Source organism: Suncus etruscus, chromosome 7 (assembly GCF_024139225.1).
Source record: "Suncus etruscus isolate mSunEtr1 chromosome 7, mSunEtr1.pri.cur, whole genome shotgun sequence".
NCBI classification, from domain to species: domain Eukaryota; kingdom Metazoa; phylum Chordata; class Mammalia; order Eulipotyphla; family Soricidae; genus Suncus; species Suncus etruscus.
Window position 1 is genome coordinate 127,632,387 of NC_064854.1, and position 6,863 is coordinate 127,639,249.

Genomic DNA, 6,863 nt, shown 5'->3' on the forward strand with positions numbered 1-6,863 from the left:
CCAAGCTAGCCCCACCAAAGAATTTTATTGTGGCCACTGATATGGTTGTAAATCATATACCCAAGGTTTTGCAAATAATTCTGAAATGATAGGTTCAAAGTATATTTGACACATTGCTTCAAATGTCATTCTCAGTTCCGCCCTGGGATTTGTTCCTAGGGCCACACATAATTTGAATCCTTATTAAAGCCTAGTGACAATGTTTAGATTCTGGGCTTTAAAACAGAATCTCTGAAAACTTCACTTAGGTTTCATTAATTGTAAAATCAGTTCAAATCAGTTCTTTGCTTTCTTTTCACCCATAACAGCTGGAGAGACTTAGGATAGAGTTCTTGCCTATGTCCAGACCCTTTCACTGGTCCTCATTATCTGTTGAAAATGATCTGGTTCCACCACCTAGAATATTCTTTGTAAAGAACGATGTCATACAGTTGAAGTCCTGGTTTTGCTATTCTGTGCCCATAGCATGTCACTGTATCCTAGGACAATCATGTCAGAAAACATGTCATGTGATGTTTGCATTGTTCTTGTGGTTATTTTTCTCTTCACAAACATAAGCAAGATTTGCAGTTTCTGGGGGCCAGATGTGAGTTAGTCTCATTTCCAGAGCTGAGGTAGGGCACCACCCTAAATTTCAACGGAACCTCCCCAGCTCTCCAAGTTTGGAGCAGAGATCATTTGGTTCCTTTTCATTGAGAGAGCAAACACAACTGTTCTATAAAAGACAGTCTGTTCAGACCATATGGACAACCAGAGGCCTAGAAATCATTACACAATTACTCAAATGTATTTGAGATATTTAAACAAGGCAAGACATGCTAGTGTGTGACTTGGCTTGTGGTAATGTTTGATTACACTTCAGTGCCATCACAAAAGGCCTGAACACTTCATTAAAAGTTAAAGTATTTGAGTAGAGAAACAGCTTCCAGGGTAAATATATGGTCAGAATTCCAGACTATCTGGAGGCTTCGGCATCTTTGATGGGTCATGCTTTCTTAATTGCCCACATTTGAAACTTCATTGTCGAGAGACTTAATAAATTCTGTGCCTAAAGTGGATAAGCCTCAACTCACTGGCATTTGCTCATCCAATTTCCACTGATCCATATACAAAAGCATTCTGTTTTAGAGGATTCCTCATGTATTTGGGGTGCCATCAGATGTGGAATTTTAAAACAAAGTTCAAAAGAAACCCACACAGAATATGGCAGAAGCAACTCTAGCTGAGCCATATGACTCTTCAACAGCACTTAGCTCATCTCTCTCTTTCTTTCTTCTGTCATCATACATTGACTCACATCACACGCCCTACAAAGGAAAGCATGGGTTGTGATTATGGAAAGTCAGAAGTGAGGAAGATGCTCCAGTGATATAAGACTACATCAGGACTTGTTCTGAAGTCTGACAAAGAATAAGTTTGAGTTCCCATTTTTCACCATGGTTATACATTTTCTACTTTCTTTTAAGAAGAAAAGCTCCATACTTTGCAAAAAAAATTGTGAAATGATTTTCTAACTCTCAGGGTAGTTTCTGGGTCATTGACTTCTCTAGGGTCATTTGACCCTAGTCCTCAGGTATATCTGGAAGATGAAGAGAGCTGAGAAGATTGAAGATACTGTCCCTCAAAACCTCATTCTCCCTCTCCATTGTGATTGAGAGCATCTCTGTCTCTCACGTGTCTTTTCTTCCTTACTCATTGCTTTCATGGAGGCATTTGCTAGAAAGTCAAGGTTCTTATAACTATTCACTTCATAAAAATGTACCCTCTGGCTTGGCCAGCAAATGAATATGATAGGTTTTATGCCATCTTCATCTACCATTTGTAACCAAGAGCATGTTATAGGACCTCTTTAAACCTGAGTGTTCTAACTTATTTAATAAGAATGAAAGGCAAGAAAGATAGCATAGTAGGTAGAGCACTTAGCTTGCTCTCAGCTGACCCAAGTCCAATACCTTGCATGTTTTATGGTCCTGTTAGTGCTACCAGCAATAATTCTGCAGTGCAGAGGAAGGAGTAATTCCTGAGCACCACCAGTGCTGTCCAACTGCCACCTCCCAAAAAAAATAAAAAGAATGAAAGGCTGACTTTTCAGCTTTGGTATGCAAGTTTATCTCTTATTTGTACTTAGGATATGCTAAAGTATGAGTAGGACACTTATAAAAGTTAAAGGTTCTATCAATTTTTTTGTGGTGTGGACCCTAAGGTTCTAGGACATATCTAGAGAGAAGTCACATGTGCCATGCTGGTCTGGAACCTCTGTGGCATGCTTTGGTTCTGACTTGAACTAGATTAATAATCGAAATATGATTGCACGGCAGTAGGTAATTTGCCTTGCACAGGCAACTCAGGATGGACCTAGGTTCGATGCTCAGCATCCCATATGGTCCCCTGAGCCTGCCAGGAGTTATTTCTGAGCACAAAGCCAGGAGTTATCCCTGAGTGCCACTGAGTGTGACCCCCCCAAAAAATACTAATCAGAATATGACAAAATATCTCAGAAGGTCTATTTTATCCAAGTGCAGTGTGTTACCTGGTTACACCTTTATATCTATAGGAAGTCAGAAAGAAATAGAGATTGGGCTTGAAATTCTGGCAAAGTTGAGGTTTTTAGGAATAATTGTTCTAGGATATTTCCTTCCAAAACATTGACATTCTCCATAAATTTTACCATCTATGGGTGTGATTATTGTAATCCCCTTCCAAACCCCAGAGTTTGTTGTTTTGGGGCAAAAGGGAGGCATCTCCAGCTGCTGCATCTTTAGCCTGCTTTTCACATGAGGTCATTGAGTGCATACGTTGGACCATATGGTGTCTGCATTTATGCTGTGTTTTTGTTGGAACTCTTTATAATCATCTGCAACTGGTTTCTCTATAAATATTTAAAATAGTTATGTCTCTGTAAACATGCTTATTTTAATCTCTTGGCTGATCTACAACTAAAACCATCCCATTTGTGTGTCCATCTTTAATGTATCATTTGTTAATTATTGTTTTCTATGAGTTATTTTTGTCATGATGCTAATATTTTGAGGGTCATCCAAAACCCCTCATTCTAACCCCTCATAACTATTTTATAAAGCAATATCTTGAAACTATATTTTTAGTTTTGTTTTTTATATGATTCTAAGCAATGTGTAGGCTACAAATTTTGGCCTAGATGTAACTTTGGGGCAGTGTTACTGGTATATATATCCAAGTAAATGCTAAATGTTTTTTTTTGCCAGATATGTACACAATGGCTCAATGTCTTAGTTACAAAACATGGAGTAATACAGATCTGGTACCTTCAAATATAGCGAATATATTTTGAAATTGTGGTTTTTCAGTTAGTGAAATTGAACAAACTTTTCCAGCCCTTGGCTTCAACAATGGGTAAAGTTCTTTAGTGAAAAAGATTAGGCTTTTTCCCCTTACATGCTACTTCCTGACTTGTACAGAAACAACTGGGAGATCCCATTCTATAACAAAATGTAACAGAATTGCCCTCAAAAAATTGCAAATGTACATTCAAAGTCATACATCTATGACAAAAACAGTTAATTTTTCAAGCTGCATATTCACTTAAGTAGCTTCTACCAACAGGAACTGTATCCTCACTTTTATCATTGTAGAGTAGAGCTTGAATTCTTTTTTTTTTTTGCCTGCAAAAATGTTTTTATTTTTTATTTTATTTAAACACCTTGATTACATACATGATTGTGTTTGGGTTTCAGTCATGTAAAGAACACCACCCATCACCAGAGCTTGAATTCTTAACGACAAAATACTTCACAGTTGGTTATTGATGTGAGTTCAATTTTCCACACCTCCATACCCCCTTTCCTTCATTTTGAGTTGCCTTCACCCAATGTCAGAGATCACCCAGGAGAGTTTCTTGAAGGATTCATAGATACTCTTATATCTTGCCTGGCGCTATATTAGTTAATGTCAGCCTGAGCATTTTGATCAGACATAAGCATTTTTCTCAAAACCATAGTTAAAGCAAACCACATCTCTAATCCTGTTTGGCACAGCAATTGATGCATTCGGGACTGCACAGTATGGCAAAAACTATCCTTGTTTAAGAGCCCATAGTGTATTTTGTTTCCTGTTAGGAATCGCTTAACGTGCCTTCTTGAACAAACACAGCAGGGTTCAAGATCTGTTGTTCTATGCCTGCTGTGATATTCTGTGCTGCTTAACTTGTAGGAGGGCTCAGGAGTGCATAAATTAGCTTCTTAAATGGAGGGCATTTTTTTTTCTTTTAGAATGGACTCAGTAATTCATCCCCCCTTGTAAATAGAATTCTAAATTCATTTGCATTTTCTTTGTTTCCTTGTTTAGATTCTGCTAAGAAGGAATAAATGGGAGAGCATTCCATTATCTAAAGGATTTTCTTTCTGTCTGTGTGCTCCACCCCCTTTCTTTCTTTCTTTCTTTGTCTTGTTCTCTAAATACAAATTGTGTACTTTGGACTTGACCACCTCTTATCTTAGTGTAATCAGATTTCAAAATTGGTGGGACATCATTTATCATTATGCACCTCACTTAGCTTTTATATTTTCCAATGTTGAATTTGTTAGGGTCGGGAGTAGAAGGACGAGGCCACACAACAGGAATAAAGTTTAACACTTTATTTATTTTTAATAATTTTTATTGCGACTAAAGTGAATGACAACTCTTCCACAGTAATATTTAAGGTACATAGTGACGATGAATGAATCAGGGCCGTTCCCACCACCAGGGTTGTCCTCTCTTCACCCCTTTTCCCAGCATGTGTCCCATATCTCCCTCCTTTGCCCCCCAGAGTGCTAGTGTAACTGTTCCCCTCTGTGTATAGCATGTTGTAGATAGGGTATGGATTCTGTTGTTCTGACTTTGGATTTGGTGCTTAAGTCTGATCATTTTTTATTTCACTCAATGTTCATATGGGTGTTTGGTCCTGGTACCATTCATTTTTATTTTCCCCCTCAATTCATGAGGCAGAACAAGATGATTCAAGTTGTATGGTTCTGTTGGATGAAGACAGAAAAAAATTTCACCCCCCCCACAAGTTTAATACTTTAGTTCGTCTGCCAACAAGGTCCTACACTGGCCACCCAGGACCACTTCACTAAGGAGATGAGCCCCACGAAAAATCCTGATGAAGATTATATAGGGAAAGGAAATAGGGAGGATCCAGCTTTCTAGTGATCCTTAAAATTATTGGCTATTGTCTGCTCTCCTGTGTCCTTCCCTTCCCTTCCCTGATAGGCTACCTGGTATGGCCAGGTAGCTTGGGGTGGGGTCTATGGAAATTGGTTTGTGAAGACCTAACATGTGGCTTACACCCTGTGGTTCTTACAAAATGTCATCTCTCCCTGCTCAGAACCTGAGAAGAAGCCTGCCATGTGGCCTTTATAAAATGGCATCCCTCCTGGTTCAGAATTCAGGTCTCAGTAGAATTAACTGTTATTAAAAGTAGAAAACTGAAAGTTTTCAAAAGTTGCTGTTTTCATAGAACCGAAGGTCTACTGATTTTAGTGTTTCATTCCAACTACGTAAGCAGTTAAACTGCTGCAAATGAAGTGCAAAACTGAGAGGTGTTAACTATTAACATTATTCTGGTTTTATGACTCAGTTGTTTTTCTTTTTACCTTTATTTGATTTGTATGTAAACAATTAAATGTTATTTAGAAAACTCCCTTTTTGCCCTCCTCAATTATGATTTAGGATAACATATATAGACACTTTTATGTGCAGTCCCGAACTGGGGCTGTTTGAACACAGTGTACCAGCTCAATGGCTTTTGGTTTAAATGAAAAGGTTTATAGGTACTGGAGCTGTGGCACAGGTGGTAGGGGGTTTGCCTTGCACGTACTAATCTAGAACAGACTGTGGTTTGATCCCCAGGTTCTCATATGATCCCCCAAGCCAGGAGTGATTTCTGAGCACATAGCCAGGAGTAACCCCTGAGTGTCACTGGTGTGCCCTCCATCAAAAAAAAAAAAAAAAAAAAAAAGAAAGAAAGAAAAAAAGAAAAGGTTTATGAAAAAGTTAAAAGAAATAGAAATCTGTGAGTAAATTTAATCACTTTAGCTCTTCCCCTGGTCTATTGGATGAATTCTATTGAAATCTGAGTAACAAAATACTGTTGAATTCCAATGACAGCTACAAAACTAAATGTGGGGTTCCTATTGTTTTCTGCCTCTCTGTGGCTGTCCAGATGAGCACCATTACTGCCCAAGAAGAAGGTGACTTCTACATACCTCCATGCTCTAGATCAACCCTGTTTGTGAATCTGCTGACTTAAAGCAAATAAGTCATTTCATAAGATTGATTCAGATGAACTATGAATAGCAATTAGAGATAAGTGGTCTTTTTTGTTTGTTTGTTTGTTTGTTTTTTTGTTTTTGGGCCACACCTGGTGACGCTCAGGGGTTACTCCTGGCTATGCGCTCAGAAGTCGCTCCTGGCTTGGGGGAGCATATGGGACTCCGGGGGATTGAACCCCAGTCCGTCCTAGACTAGTGCTGAGGGTTGGGTCACATCCTGTGGTGTATCACTCTTGGTGGTGGTTGGGTGATTATGCTCAGTGTCCTGGACTGAAATAAGATGGTCTGCATGCAATTCAAGTATCTTATCCACTCTACTATCTCTCTGGCTGAAGAAAAGTTCTGTAATAAAGCTGAGAAAGGGCTATTGTTAAGGATGAGTCCACTGCAAGTAAGTGGAAATCCAGCCTCTACTTTGTTGAATGGTTACTAGTTCAAAGGGCCTCTGCCTTCCTCCTATAAGGCCAGAAAACTGGAATCTATTCTGGTGGACATGCAAGGCAATCTCCATTAGTTGGGATCATAGTATATGTTGAGTACTAGGCGGGAGAAATCTCTTCCAGGTCACCA

At 38.9% G+C, this 6,863-nt stretch overlaps 1 protein-coding gene across 1 annotated transcript in view; it reads left to right on the top strand.

The window, feature by feature from the left end:
• The window catches only part of CACNA2D3 (calcium voltage-gated channel auxiliary subunit alpha2delta 3), a 983,089-nt gene that overhangs the window by 722,622 nt on the left and 253,604 nt on the right, over positions 1 to 6,863 (top strand).